Source organism: Amphibalanus amphitrite, unplaced genomic scaffold (genome assembly GCF_019059575.1).
Source record: "Amphibalanus amphitrite isolate SeventyFive unplaced genomic scaffold, NRLGWU_Aamphi_draft 000019F_arrow, whole genome shotgun sequence".
Lineage (NCBI taxonomy): Eukaryota > Metazoa > Arthropoda > Thecostraca > Balanomorpha > Balanidae > Amphibalanus > Amphibalanus amphitrite.
In genome coordinates, this window is record NW_024881515.1 from 827,418 (window position 1) to 844,097 (window position 16,680).

Below are 16,680 nucleotides of genomic sequence, written 5' to 3' on the forward strand. Positions count from 1 at the left end.
CATGATGCTGGGGATTTTTTTTTTTGAAACTTTGCGTCGAAAGTTAATAGAGAAAAAAATATTTTCACGAAAGCGTCCATTTTTGACAATTCCAGTTTCTCTGGGATCCAAACCGTTGACTTGAAGAAAATATGAGGGTGTAGTGGCGAAAGACGTTTAGAAAAGCTGTCGATTTCAATGTGATTTTGTAGCTCTAATAAATCGCGAATGATGGGCCGATTTGTCAATGAACGTCAAAATCCGGAAATTTGTTATTTAGCTGCCTCTAAACAAGTAATTGGCATGTGCCATAGCGTAAAAAGAGCACAGACACTACTTTCCTTGTAATTATCGACACTCTTTCGAATGCCGCTTATTGCTTGCACTGCTTGAATCAGAATCAGACATTGAAAAAGTGGTGTTGCGGAGGGGAGTCGAAACGCCCCTATTTCTTCCACCGCCTCTCCCGGCGCAATATCATGAAAAGGGAAGGGATATGGGGTAGCATTGCACCCCCGATGGCCGATTGTGTCCGGATTTTCACGGACATCATTCATCAGTAACACTGAGATTCCTCCCTCTAACAAAAGGGCCCATCACCTGAGCCTTGAACTTCACAGGAAATTTCGTCTCGTTTATGCATGTCTTTCCACAACCCGTCCATTTTGGGTGCATCAGCAAGGAACGTTCTGGCATGCACCAAACACCTCCATACGATAACACCGCCCATGGACGCTTTCCACTCACCTAAATAGAGCATTCATGCGCATATTATCACCGACCCGGCACCTCAAACGGAGCAACTCTCCCACGACTTTGCATCCGTGACGTCACCTATATGGGAGGTCTCTCGATTTGGTCGTATGACTAAGGGCGGATTCACACCGTGCTCCGTGCGTAGGTCGGGAGGCAGGGGCGATTCGGTGGAGTAGACGCGGTCCGGTGAGTGTCAGTGGAGGCAGTGACGACTCGGAACCCTCCCCTGGGTCGACTCAGGCCCCCCTCCCCCCTCTCCGGTGGAGTAGGCGGGCCCTGCGAGTGTCAGCGGAGCTGGCCGGACGCCAGTCGCCCGACAGTCCTAAGCAGCGCTGACTCACCCGTCGCAGGCGGCGCGCCGAATTAGACAGTGATGTCACGAATGTCATTCATTGGCATGTGGGATTGCTCAGCAGGACGGGATAGACTTTTCTCAATCGTTATTTGGCACAACGACCAGAAAGGAAAGCAAAAAAAAAAAAAAGATGGGGTGGTAGACATCAGCTTGGATGTGACATGCACTAGCGCGAAGACGCCATACCTTTGAAATATGCAAAATGTATAAACATTATGGACCTTACGAGTATTAACCATACTCAGCTATTCCGAGTACGTGCGGATTGCGGAAGCTTTGAGCGTGTGCGGAGTATTGCGGAAGCTTTCACGTAAACAGACCTTAAACATGAACGAGTACCTACGAGAATGACTTAGATACTGTCCCAGTTGGTGTGTCCAGTCCATAGTCCCCACAGATCTCATTCACGATTGCGTCATGTTTCCTTTTTTACACTGATGTCACTTTAACTGAATCATGACTTGACATATGTAAACAACAATGTCCCGTCAAGCCAAAGGCATAGGTGCACCCTAATACTAGAACAAATCAAAATAAGGGAGTATCACCATTATTATGATCCGACCTCGGCACCATCTAGAGCATATGGCATCGCCACGCCTCTGCTATCAGTCTGTGCCGATCTCTCCGCTTCCTTCTGTCCGTCAAGATCGGATCGCCTGGTCAGCTGTCCACCCCGTGACGTCACTGAGGTGTGGGCGGGGCCGGCGAACCGCGCCCGCCGACCTGCAGGGCGCCGCCTGCCTTATTTAGACGCCGCCTTTTCCGCTGTTTTCGGCCGCGGACCGATGACGCGCCTGTGACGTAACGAAGCAGAGCTGCGACCGCCGGATGGTTTAGCTGGCGGCTCGACCGGCCGGTGGCGCAAACAGTGTCCACCGGAAAAACTGGTCGGTATTTATCAGCGGGCGGTGCTGGGCGGACGGGGCGGTAGGCGGGCGGGCGGCGCGTGCCGGTCCCGGGACAGGTGCCGCCCGGAGCCGCTGACGGAGCACCCGTCCAACGCCGCTGACCGCACCTGTGAGCCAGCGCGGCCGTAAATCACTGCAGAGTCGGGGCTCCAACTCCATCAAGATAATGGAACCATATCAGACCTCAGCGCTGACGGTAGGTAGGTATCAGTCAATGTCAATGTCATAAGCATGTTTCTGGAAGTCAATGATGACTAAGCTGTTACATGCAGATACGCACATCATGTGCTGCGATGATGCATAGGCTATTCTTAAAGTGAATGGATTGTTAATCCAACTAAGGCATAGCGATGACATCGCCTTCCTAATGCCTATCCATCATAGGATTTTCTGTGTGTAATGTAATGACTAACAATAGGCAGTTATAAGGGAAACGAGTCTTCACTGTTCGAACGTGAAGTAATCACGTTTCCAGAGCCCTCCTTGATGCGATGGCTCATTTGACTTCCTGAAGAGACAGAACAAAGTTCATCGAGCCAAGCAAAACCATCCCGATCTACTACCGCAGCCTCTGTAGTCATATTGCCTGGCGGGTAGACTGTACCGCAGCGCTCTACTGCCCTCCGGCACAGCATGTGATTCATAGCGAGCACGCCTCTGCCATCGCAATTCTGGCGTCCTTTGAGATTTGTAACTCTGTAAGGTTAGTTGTTTATTCTGTTCGGTAAGAAACACCTTCCGGATCTTAACCCGCGCCCCACTGGGGTCTGTGTATAACACGCCCTACTGGGGGGGGGGGGGCTATTCATAGCCCCCCCCTCCTAACTCCGAAACTACTGGGCCGATCGTCAAAATTCAAACGGCGTCTGATAGCCCCGGAAAAACTGTCGAGCGAAACCTAATTTCATTGACCTCGAGGTCACCGATGACGTCACAGGTCAGGTCAAAGTAAAAATTATTAGCATTTTGGCTTGTTCACATTTTGGGCTCTGGCCGCCGTCTTACAAGTCAGATCAGGCTCATTTTTGGTTTCCACACTCGTGAACAGATGCTCTAGATACCTTGAGGGTACCAAACTTGTACTTTGATTTTCAGGTCAGGGTCAGGTCATCACAGGTCACGAAAATATTATATCATGCGTCGGTCACGTGACACATGTTTTATGGTCCATTTAGGCCATAGATTTCGAATTTGATGTCGTCTGTGTCATTCGAGGTCATTTTGAGTCGAATTTAGCTTAGGTCAGGTCACTTTCAGGTCAAAAAAGGTCAAATTTTGAAGTTAAAATTTTTCAACAAAAAAGGTGTCTATTGGATGCAGTTTGAGCTCAGGAACACGATGGTGCCATTTATATTGGTGTACGATGTCAAATACGTACTGAAAAAGTGATTTGAAAAATTAATAATTGTGAATTTTTTTGCAATAATGCGTATAACTTGGCCATTTTTTAAGATACTTAGCTAAAACTTGCTAGAGTTAGTCATAATCATGCGTTCTGTCACATATATTCCGGTTTTTTTCGAAAAGTCAAAAACTTTTCGAAAAAAATATAAAAATATAAATTTTGAATATTATTATATAAAATTTTCGAAATTTTCAAAATTTTGAAAATCCGAGATAGCAGTTTGATAGCGCGGTCAATTCTGAGTCCTTTCATGCAAAGAAATTGGATCTAGCTTAAAAACTGAGCTCTTGGGAGCGATTGCCGTGGTTCAATGTTTTGCGTCGAAATCGGACGAACATGACGTCACTCTGACGTCATTTCCGGCCGACCTATGGTAACTACGAAGTTCAAATTTTAACACAAGGTGTCAAATTGATGCAGCCGAAGGTACTGAAAGTTTGGCGTCGATACGTCAAGCGGTTTGGAAGTTATTGCAGAAAAACGGGAGGGGGGGCTATAAATAGCCCCCCCCCCCCCAGTGGGGCGCGGGTTAAGGCCGTTTCAGTGCCGCGGCATTAGACTGAGAGGATAAAGTGATGAGTGAAGACACTGGGCTGAGTTGAGTCGACGCTTCAACACGTCACGAACCGACTGGTGCGACACAGTGCAAGTGGCTGAGTCCCAGGGTTGCGAAGTCAATGGATTTTCGGTGACCCCGACTCCGACTTCCAAAAACCGACTGCGACTTCGACTCAACAGCCTTGAAACTCTGACAGCATGCAGAGTCGACGAATTTTCGGTAACTCCGACTCCGACCCCAACTCCACCTTCCAAAAATCAACTCTGACTCAGACTCTGGGCATAATTGTTGACTCCGACCGACTCTGAACCCGACTCCGGCTCCAAATCCGCATATCTGCTGAGTCCATCCTGTCAGTGTGGGAGTACCACAGTAGGACAGTCCACCCTGACACAAACGGTCACCTCGGACCAGTGGCGTATCCAGGATCTTGAAAAGGGGAGGCCAAACCTGCTCAATGGGCCCCATCTATAGGTAACGTACCTTAGGGGCCCCTGTGGTAGCCTACTTAAACCACAGCCGGGTGTGGTTCTTTGGCAAGGGAGTCTTTTTAGGCACACTCAGACTCGGCGAGCTAAAAAGGAATGCTAAAAAAACGTGAAAAAGCAATCCATGTCTCTGTACTGGAAAGTTATCTCGACAGTAGACATGCAGGTTTTTTCGATTTGGCCGACACTCGGGTCACTTATGATTATGAAAGGCATTTTTCGTCATTTTTTGTAACCATTTTTGTGCTCATTTTTCAGTCTAGCGATATCGTAGAAAAAAAAAACGTTTTCATGTCTTAACACTGTGAAGTGTGACATTTAACCCGCGCCCTGCTGGGGGGGGGGGGGTGTTTGAACACCCCCCTTGTGGTTTTTCGCGAATATCTCAAAAACGGCGGCGCGGAGCGCCGCCGTTTTTGGTACACCTTATCATACATCAATTCTACACATGTTGTGAAAATTTCAGACCAAGGTCATTCAAGGTCAGGTCACCAGGTCACTTGAAGTAACCTCACCTCATAAAAACTTTCAATGTCTGTCATAGCTACACTGAGTGACCGATCGCTTTGAAACTTTCAGCGATTGCTAAGAGCAATAGCATGTACAAAATGTGTATCTCAGAATTTTGATATCGATGACCTAAGGTCAGGTCAATTTTGCGACCTCCCCATTATAAAGTCAATGGGAGAAAATTGAAATGCGCCTCTTTTGGATGAAAGACATTATAAACACTCCCAAACACCGAATTACAAGTGGTTTAGACACACTGAACTTGAAAATGGTGTCCGTGACCCTTGTTTATGCCCTGAGGTCATCTTAGGTCACGAATGGTATCTAACAGTTTTTCGCAAATAACTTTTGATAGAGGCATGCTAGAGCGATGAAAACGCCTTAGATGTGTTCAGCTCGACGATACGGATCGACTGACATGCAACATGACCCTTCCCGGTCAGGTCATGACCTTGACCTGAGGTCAAATTTTCAAGTTGACCTTTCAAGGTAAAGTTATAGTTCATTCGATGCGTCTTGACGAGAGGAACACGATGCCGGTAAAAGTAAGCTCGTACAAGGCTTGGGTCAAAAGTTATTGCAGAAAAACTGTTTTCGAAAAAATCGGCTATTTTTGCAGTTTTTGCCCCCTGCAGGCAAAACCGTTGACGTTAGGTCAAATCTGAGAGAATTACTCAGAAAGGGCGTTAATAGAGCTATCGAATGCGCTTTTCCGCGGCGCTGTAGCTCTATTGGTTCCCGAGTTATGCGTTGGCTTCTTGGAAATTTTCGACATTCGACCTGGAAATCGGCGAAATTTTGCCTTCAATGACCTCTGGTGACCTGACCTTTGACCTGACCAAAAAATTGACCGAAGTGATTTCGTCATTATTTTTTACGCTCTTTCGAACGCCGCCTTCCGCGTATCGCTACGTGGCCCAGGCGCCGAGTTACAAGGGGGGGGGGGGTGTTCAAACACCCCCCAGCAGGGCGTGGAAATCCAGGACCCCCAGCAGGGCGCGGGTTAATACTCGTTTCCATGCAGTCTCCATGCATTCCTCTCCGATGGACCTCCACCCTGCAGCTCGAGTTCATGCAGTGCCTCTTTCACTCCTCCCCCTTCACGCAGTACCTATCTCTATGTGTATCTCTAACCGGAACCGGAAGCGGTATCCGGTCCCGTATCTGGCAGCCGAAATTAGCGGGCCGGACTGCAGAAGCGCCGTGCTCAGAAGGAGGCATACCGGCACCGTGGGGGGAGAGCGCTGCTGTACTGGTTGGGGAAGGAGTGGTGGAGCGTCATGGCGAAACGTCACACCGCTCTGATCGTGCTGTGTTTGGTGAGTGCACACGGGACTTGGGTGCTTTGGCTGAAAAGTTTCAATGAATGTTGCTAATAACTTGGATAAATGCTACTTATAGCTGTTACTATTTCTGGAATGTTTGATCTGTTCTTTTTGTGAAATCTTCGTCATTCGCTGTTGCCCTTGACCAATTGGATCAGCATTGAGCTTAAAAATTGGATTAATTTGAATGTGAAAATTGATTTCGAAAAAAAATGAATGCCCGTCGGAACTTTAGATCGGCCCCAGGCGGCGAGTGGCCTGTCTCCAACACTCGTCCCGTCCATTCCAGCTGGTCCTGTCCAGCGTTCGCACGACCTGCGGCCGACCCGGCGACAGGGAGGCCGCGGCCCGGGAACGGAGGAGCGAGCTGTCACCTGTTCATCAAGCCGCTCTTTTTGGGCGCAGTTGTCCGATCGGGACCCGGCATTGTGGTGACCGAAGGTGCTGTCGAACACGTCAGAGGTCACGCGCACGCCCGGCTCGTCGCTGTCGCCCTTGGAAGGTCTACCATCCGATTTTCGGGTGTATTCATACTGTTCATTAAACATCGGCAGGCCTACCACTCCATTTTTGGGTGTATCAATTAGACCCTGATACTCTTACCAGCTGTGCTTTTGTGTTAAGCCCATGTTGTTTTAAACCCAGTGTTGAAGTGTTTCACTGAGGCATCCTGTTTGAATGTATCAACCAGACACGATGTGATATGGCATTGGTGAAATATTGTGAATGGCTTGGCTTCAAGAACCGTGATCAAATCAAAGACATGTTGGAGGATCATATGTCGATGTATCACATGTAGTCCCTTAACCTCAGCCCCAGTGGGGGGGGGGGGGGGCATACAGGGTTGGGCAGATAAATTGGGACAAATTTCAACTTCCTCTAAAACGACTATTTTTTTAGTGATAAAGATAATTTTTGAACATAAATATAGGCTAATGAATATTTTTCCATGTTATGCAGGTTGCGTTGTAATTTTGAGTCGGCTGGTCACAGAACGTGGGCTTAAGCAAGCCACTATCAACTTAGTCCGCGCCCACATGCATGCCAATATTCTAATTATGCTCCATCAAATGGCTGAAAGTGGTGTGTATCGAACAGACGTAAACGTTGGAGGAAGAGATGATATTGACTCAATATTACATACCTATTGCGTTGACACCGGCCGCTCCCCCGGTTTTCCAGGGGGGCTAAAAGGCAAAATTCAGTTAAATCAGAGGATCCTCGCGAAAACAGTGGCGCGAGCTTACAGGGAAGGTAGCCGCGCCATGAGAAAGCGATATACCAGCACCTCAAACATGTACTCTTATGCATTGATGCATATCAACCTGTTAACATAGATGTTGAAGCAGCTGTGACGTTAAAAAGATTGTTTCCTCTTGAAGGGCTTGGAGAAGCGAGCAAGCACGTGCAGGTCATTTCTGACGATGGTGTCCCCATAACCGAGCGTATGAACAACTGCAAACACCATGTAACATCGCAACCAGCCCAGAAGACGTGATATTAGTTCCAAAAAAAAAAACATGCAGCAGACATCGGTGATGGCATTCCACTCGGTGACTTCTGACGGTCACGTGGGGCCCCCTTATTTTACGGAATCGGGAGGGGGTTCGCCATTAAAGGGTACCTAACCATTATTCCGGCAGTTCGAACCAACAAGATGGAAGAAGGCAACATCCTGCATGGGGTGATGCTCTTCGAGGAGTCAGCTCCCCGGCATACAGTAAATTAAATACAAAATCTCCTGAAACGGAGGATCCCGCAAACTGTACCCAAGGGAAAATGCCCCCTTCCTCATTAAACCTCAGCCCACACAAGTTCTGGTTGCTGGGGCGTTTTTGCGGGTGAGTCTAACGAACGTCCCCATGTGACTGTGACGAGCCTCAGCAGTGCCAGTCGGCTACAATTACGAGCCATTTCAGACGGGAGATCTCGCCGCGCGTGCAGTCAGTCCAGGCACCGACAAGGACTGATGCTGGTGGACCACGGTGACCATATTTAGTGATAAATGTGTAAAATTGGTGTGACAATATGTGATCCAAATTTGAAATGCCTATGTTTACAAATTTCTAAGCTACGGCGTTTTAAATGCAAATACGTATTTTGTCCCAATTTATCTGCCCAACCAGTGGCGCGGGAACTTCTTCCAGACTGGGGGGCTGAACCATCATAGAGATCAACCTAGGGTACCCCCAAATCTAGCTTTCTCATCGGTTTTAGGCCACTTATTTTTCAAACCTTGGCATTTTCAACGAAAAAAAGAAGAAAGTATTTGCAAAAAAAAGTGAGGTATTCCGTCTCAGCTGAGTGAAGAAACTAACGTTTTGGCAACCTGGAATAAAGGTTTTAAGCTGCCAAATGAGTTGCCGAGTCAGTAAAATAGGTAGATTTTACACTCACATGCTTTCTTCCTTTGTGACTCACAACCCCTAATTTGGGGAGGACAAGCTGCCCCAACGGTTCCTGGCCTCATGAAAAGTTGTGAGGCACCGCCCCCACTGCCCTCTGCCCCGGTTCCCGCGCTTATGTACTCGTATGAATCTATGAAATTGTGTTGGTAGATTTCCGATTTCGATTCCTCCAGCTGGGGGGGGGGGGGGGGCTCAAATACATTACGAGCCCCCCCAGCCGAAAAGTTGGAGGGGCTCAGCCCCCCCCCTAGCCCCCCCGGTTCCCGCGCCACTGTGCCCAACCCTGTATTATGTTACCACCCTGTCGCGCTTTTTGCGTGTGAATAAAAAACCGCGGCGCGTAGCGCCGCGCCGCTTGGAATAACTTTTTGTACATCAATTTTGGACAATGTGTGAAACTTTTAACCCCAGGTCATGTCAGGTCAGGTCAGCAGGTCAAGTTAACTAACCAAGCCTAATGAAGTTTGCAATCATGTCCAGCCTGCAGTGTTTGTCATAAAGGTTTTAAACTTGGTGGATTGCATGATGTTATGGGCCCCTATAATTTGTATATCTCGCAATTTTTATATTCGTGACCTAAGGTCAGGCCAGTGGCGTGACCTTACTAGTTACTAGTGATGTCAATTACGGAAAATCGGAATACCGATACCAAACCAAATACCAACCAAAACCGTGGGGAAATACCGAAACCAAAGCAACTTGGGAAAATGAGGGGAATACCAACTTTTTACCGATTTCTTAGCCTCTTATACATTAGTGAGGGTTCATGATACCAATAAAATACCAAACACATTACGATTGAAATACCAAATACCAAGTTGGTATCGGCTTGGTATCGGTATACCAAAAAGTTGGTATCCGATTGACATCTCTAGACCTTACCATTATTATAAGTCAATGGAGAAAAATGAAAATGCCTCTAGATCCGTGTGCACGCATAGGAACAGTCCAAATATTTCAGAATCACAATGATTTGGACCACCCGTGACGACCAAGGTGTCTTTTTTGCTGATAGCCTCTAGAAAGGTAATCCGAGGTCATTTGAGGCTACAAACAGGTTTTTGCCAATAACTCTCGATTGAAAAGAGATAGGACGCTGGGGATGGCCTCATTGTGTTTGTCTTGTTGAGACGCATCGAATGATATGCAACATGACCTTTTCCGGTCAGGTCATGACCTTGACCTGAGGTCAAATTTTCAAGTTGACCTTTCAAGGTTAAATTATAGTTCATTCGACGCGTCTCGGCGAGAGGAAAACGATTCTGGCAATAGAAATGTCGTGACGTTTTTAGTCAAAAGTTATTGTCGAAAAACACTTTTCGTAAAAACAGCTATTTTTGGAGTTTTTGCCCTCTGGAGGCTAAACCGTTGACCTGAGGTCAATTTTGATGATGACCTTATCAAAAGAAGTGTTTAAAAGCTATCGATTGCTTTTCATGCGTTTTTCTAGCTATCATAGTTCCTGAGATAAATGCATGTTTTCTGAGAAATATAATGACATTTGGCAAATTTTGACCTTTGATGACCTCCAGTGACCCCAATATTGCTCTAAGGTGAAAAATGACAAAATACTTTCAAACGTACGTATTGAGAGCTATCGATTGCTTTTTACAGCGTCTTTCTAGCCCTCTTAGTTTTTGAGTTAGAGGTGGGTGGTAACATATGCCCCCCCCCCCCACTAGGGCGAAGTTGGCTGAGACCGCCACTGGGGCGCGGGTTAAGTGCACGTGAGGACTGAGGAGTATCACGTTTCAAAATACCACGACTTAAAAAAATCCCTGTAGTGGTGTGCAGAGTTTGAGAGAGCATGGCCGTAAGTATTAACGTGACAATTCATCAAAAGAGTTGCTTGACGTGCTTGAATAATGCATTGCAGAATGCTACTTGTTAACCTACCTACACTTTAAAATATCTGCATTTGAATGGTTTCCTTTTTCCAATTGCCCCTGCTGAGTTAGAAAATAGCAGTGGCGCGGGAACCGGGGGGGGGGGGGGGGGGGCTAGCGGGGGCTGAGCTCCTCCAGCTTTTCGGCTGTGGGGGGGGGGGGGCTCGTAATATATTTGAGCCCCCCCCCCCCCCCAGCTGGAGGAATCGAAATCGGAAATCTACGGCGGTGCCCCACAACTTTTCATGAGGCCAGGAACCGTTGGGCAGCTTGTCCTCCCCAAATTAGGGGTCGTGGGTCACAATATAACGGAAGAAAGCATGTAAGTGAAAAATCCACCTCTTTCACTGTCTCAGCAACTCATTTGGCAGATTGAAACCTTTATTCCAGGTTGCCAAAACGGTAGTTTCTTCATTCAGCTGAGACGGAATGCCTCACTTTTTTTGCAAATATTTTCGTTTTTTTTTGTTGAAAAGGCCAAGGTCTGCTGAAAAATAAGTGGTCTAAAACCGGTGAGAAAACTAGGTTTGGGGGTACCCTAGGTTGATCTCTATTATGGTTCAGCCCCCAACCCCCTAGTCTAGAAGAAGTTCCCGCGCCACTGGAAGATAGGTAGGTACCTAATACAAGTTTCACTTTTAAGGTGAGGCAGTGGCGGCGGAAGCGGGGGGGGGGGGGGGGGGGTAGCGGGGCCCGGGGCCCCCATCTTCCAGGGGGGGGGGCAAGCCAAACATATCTTTTTGCCCCCCCCCCCCAAATTGTTATCGACGATGTACCACAATACTTCCATACTACGTCATGAACATATGCCAGTTTGGCTGAGTACCTTTTTAACCTTCGCCCCAGTGGGGGGGGGGGGCATATGTTACCACCCTGTCGCGTTTTTTCTCGTATAAATAAAAAACCGCGGCGCGTAGCGCCGCGCCGCTTGGGGTAGCTTTTGGTACATCAATTTTGGACAATGTGTGAAATTTTTGACCCCAGGTCATGTCAGGTCAGGTCACTAGGTCAAGTTAACTGACCAAGCCTAAAAAAAAGTTTGCAATCATGTCCAGCCAGCAGCGTTTGTCAGAGAGGTTTCAAACTTGGTGGATTACATGATGTTATGGGTGCCTACAACTTGTATATCTCGGATTTTTTATATGCGTGACCTAAGGTCAGGTCAGTGGCGTGACCTTTCCATTATAAGTCAATGGAGAAAAACGAAAATGCCTCTAGATCCGTGTGTACGCATAGGAACAGTCCAAATATTTCAGGATAACAATGATTTGGACCACCCGTGACGACCAAGGTGTCTTTTTTGCTGATAGCCTCTTGAAAGGTCATCCGAGGTCATTTGAGGCTACAAACAGTTTTTTGCCAATAACTCTCGATTGGAAAGAGATAGAACGCTGGGGTTGGCCTCATTGTGTTTGTCTTGCCGAGACGCATCGACTGATATGCAACATGACCTTTTCCGGTCAGGTCATGACCTTGATCTGAGGTCAAATTTTGAAGTTGACCTTTCAAGGTCAAATTATAGTTCATTCGACGCGTCTCGGCGAGAGGAACACGATTCTGGCATTAGAAATGACCTAGCTTTTTTTAGTCAAAAGTTATTGTCGAAAAACACTTTTCTTGAAAAACAGCTATTTTTGGAGTTTTTGCCCTCTGGAGGCTAAACCGTTGACCTGAGGTCATTTTTGATGATGACCTTATCAAAAGAAGAGTTCAAAAGCTATCGATTGATATTCCCAGCGTTTTTCTAGCTATCATAGTTCCTGAGATGATGGCATGTTTTCTGAAAAATATAATGACAATTCGCAAATTTTGACCTTTGATGACCTCTGGTGACCCCAATATTGCTCTAAGATGAAAAATGACCGAAATACTTTCAAACGTACGCATCAAGAGCTATCGACTGCTTTTTACCGCGTTTTTCTAGCCCTCTCAGTTTTTGAGTTAGAGGTGGGTGGTAATGGTAACATATGCCCCCCCCCCCCCCACTAGGGCGAAGTTGGCGGAGACCGCCACTGGGGCGCGGGTTAATTTGATAGAGCGAGTACTTTGGATTGATATTGCTGTCAATGTCGTCGTACATATTTTGATCACTTATTGGCTAGCATTTTGCAGTGCGAGTGTTACCAACCAAAAAGGTTTGCAATAATTGGCTAGCTTTAATGACGTCATTGGTTTAAAGGAAGCAAGCTGTTCAACGCGAACAACAGTCTCACGGTGACGGCCACAGTGTGCAACACGTATTTGAACTGGACTGGCCGCAGTGGCGCGGGAACCGGGGGGGGGGGGGGGGGGGGGGTAGCGGGGGCTGAGCCCCTCCAACTTTTCGGCTGAGGGGGAGGGCTCGTAATGTATTTGAGCCCCTCCAACTGGAGGAAGCGAAATCGGAAATCATCTACCAACATAATTTCATAGATTCATAAACACATTTTCGAAATGTTAACCAGAAACAACCTTCATTATGGAGCGCTCTAACGCAGAAGACTGTGACAACATGTAAGCACATATTCATTCTCCATACATTATACATTTCCACCAAACCCCCTCCACACATAATGCTCAGAAATCAAGCAGCTATCTACGAGCTACCGGTAACCGGAAGAGTAGGACGGAGCGCGAGTGGCCCGGCACGGACGTCACAGAAGCGCGTCTGAGCGTGCCACAGGCCTTTCCCCGCGACTCTGCCAGACGCCAGCCGGCATAGGCGCGTGAGCCGGGGGGCAGCATGGGGGCAGCCTGCCCCCACAACTCTGGGGCCGTGGGGCGCTGCTCCCACAAAGGTTCATAGGGCCAGGAACCGTTGGGGCAGCTTGTCCTCCCTATATTAGCGATCATAGTGGCATTGCAAAAACTGCTGCGAACTGTGGAGCCGAGCAGCCCCACTGGCCCACTGTGGCGCCACCTATGTGAAGGACACCTGCCGCCCACCTGAGCAGGACCCAGCGGCGGCAGTCCAGTCACGTCAGCTCTGAGCTCTCAGGCATGCCTGACCCGGCCTGGCGCGGACCTGCCGACTGCCCCGACACCTGGCGACGGTACGGTGAACTGTGACCCAGATGGCGCTAGAGAACCGCCTCTGCTGCGAGATGCGCATTGCGTATTGTCTCTGGCAGCGACCACATTACGACCGCTCTGGATACAGGGCAGGAATAAGAGGCATCTACTTAGCCTTGCAGCACCCGACTTCAATGAAGCTAGCCATTATCAAGCAGGTAAGATAAACTTTTCGCTTACCGTCTTCAATAAGTTTGCTTTGGAAGGCATGGTAGCTTACATACCTATTCCCACCGAAGGCATCGACCGCACCCGCCACCAAAATAAATACTTTATTCAGTTTCGACAAACGTTTTTGGGAGATCATCTTCCCTATATGAGATCTCTATGACCCTTCCGACCTGAACCGTCATTCGCAACATCCGATAGCAATTTCCAAAATCCTCCAATGATCGTCCGCGATTGTCGAGAGAGTCAGTTTCTTGCCTTGAAATAAGCACGAAGATTCACGAGGCATGAGCCTCAAAGACACCCGGACGATTGAATTAACAATGGAATCGTAAGTAAACCGGTCGGCATTACTGGAGACCAGTCAGTAGCGGCGGAACACCTTCAATTAAAGGGGAGGGGGGGCACTGCCGACTTTTGGTCCCATTCTTTCCATGCAACGCCCATAGGGCTAATGTTAAAATGCCAAAATCAAGGGGGGCACGGTGCCCCGGTGCCCTCCCCGTTCCGCCGCCTATGAGACCAGTCCAAAATAGAAGTGTCTTTGTCTTTTATCTCGGTGTTGTAAATGATTTCCCTGAGCCGTTGGGAGCCCTATAGTCCTACTTTTTATTTATAGTGTCCGGGGCAGACGACCATGCAATCTATGACTGGAACGAGGCAGCAAGAGGAAAATACAACTGTAGTGGGTAGCGACCTGATTCCTCGAGTAGTCCATGCCCGAGGCCCGAGCATTTTCTGATAACCGCAGGTTGTTTGAAATAGACAACACTATTCGTTAGAATTGTGCTTTCTATTGAAAACAACCACAGCAGTTCCTGTTCGAGGTTGGGGTACACGAACAGTAGCGGCGGAACACCTTCAATTAATTGGGGGCACTGCCGACTTTTGGTCCCATTCTTGCCAAAATCAAAGGGGGCACGGTTCCCCGGTGCCCTCCCCGCTCCGCCGCCTATGTACACGAAGGGGACATAGGGAGGACTATCCGGGTCAAAGACAAGTAGGTGGTGCCCGCTGTTCATTTGTTATAACTTAAAAGCAATGAACTGAACAAACCTACCTAATTTGTACAACTACACAATTCTATGCCATATTAAAATATTTTACAGAAATAGAGACTGAAAGTAACCTGCTCCACAGTTCCGTATGCTCAATCCGATTGGTGGCCCACAAAACTCTATACCTCCTACAATCCCTAGCGACAACATCGAATAAAGTGGACAGAGAACCGAAAAATGGTGCATTATGTAAGCCTCTAATAAGGGTTTTAGATTGCGACATTCCGGTTCCGCAACGACGGAATGGACTCACAAGGAGCAAACCACCATATGTCAGGGCTGTAATAAATGCAAACATCTCTGAACAGTTTAATTTGATCGCTATTTACAATGGAATCAGCATCAATACGAGCAAATAGAAAAGTTGCATTTCATATGCTACCTTGCTGTTAAGCTTATGTCTAAAATGTTAATTGTTTTCAAAACGGGTTAGTACTTAGTTGTTTTCAAAATGTTAATTGTTAAAAAAAATGTTTGTTTTCAATATTTAGTTTCCTCAGCGAAGCCCGTTTTGAAAACAATTAACATTTCAGACATCTATTTACCTGAGGAAAAGAATAATGACGCTTCGGCAACATCTGGTAAAGCTAATGCTTTAATGCTAAGTCGGATAGTTATAATGCTAACTATCAAATGCCTATTTTTTCGTAAAGCGTGTCTTCAGTTTAAAATATTTCCCAGTGTCCCCCTTTGGCCGTCCGAGCCCAGCGCGGGCCTCTCGACACGGGGTTCAGGTGCTGCCTGTCGCCTCGCGCCGTACCGGTCCGGCCAAAATAATGGGCCGTGTCAGCGGACACAAAACTGGCCGGGCGCTCAGCCATTATCGGAGCGCCTCTGACCTTCGGGGGACGGGCGGGACCTGCGGAACGATCCCTCTCGCATCGGCAATTAACGTCAGGGCAGGTGAGAAAAAAAAAAAACGATAGACGTTCCCCTCAATAGCCGTTGCCCCTTACGATCGAGCGCTGATTCACTCCGTGACGGTAGTCGAACGGTGAGCAGCATTTTAGTTCAAAACCCCATTGTTGTTTTTGCGTGTCGAACCGCTTCTGATGCCCCAAATATGCGCATGTACCGGATGTAAAAATATGAATGTAAACAAAATGCTGCCTATTAAGCCGCCACCGTGTCAAGATTTATGTTTCGGTTGCAGTTAAGTATCCACGCTGAAGACACGCCAACTTAAGTTCAGTCACGACACCATTAGTGGCAACAACATAGCCCGGTCCCCAGACGGAAAAATCTCGATGTAACCGTCAAGCATCAATTGAAGCGAATGTGAATGACTCGACTTCCATAAAGTCTGTACGGTAAAAAGTTATTTCCTGAAGCGAATATTTGTATAAGCCGTAACAATGGACACAAATATTTACATCGCAAGTTGTGGACAACATCGATTGTTTCACCCGACTTCCTGCGGCGCGAGCTAATTGCTTTATGTTCCCTTGTTTTCTAAACACACGGACTGTTGTAGAAATTTTGGCCACCAGTCCCGTCCCTCTGAACGGTAGAACAATAGCCGCCCGATTGGTGTCAAAGGACCGTTCCGGTAGCCCGGACTGTAGCGGTGTGCCGGTGGGGCCGTCTGCCCCCAGTGCCCCGCGCTGTCCCCACCGGCCGCCCTGCGCGGCGGGTCGGCGCGACGGGACGCTACCCGCTCGCGGCGATAATTGCACGCTTCCGGCGCGGCGGAGGCGGTTCGGTAGCGCGGTCCGGCGCGCGCGCAGAGATGCGGAGCAGGGGAGCAGGTCAGCCCGCTCCCGTGTGTAGCATCTGGTCCTCAGGTGCGGCCGGCCGTGCCTCTATTTATACCGGCCACAT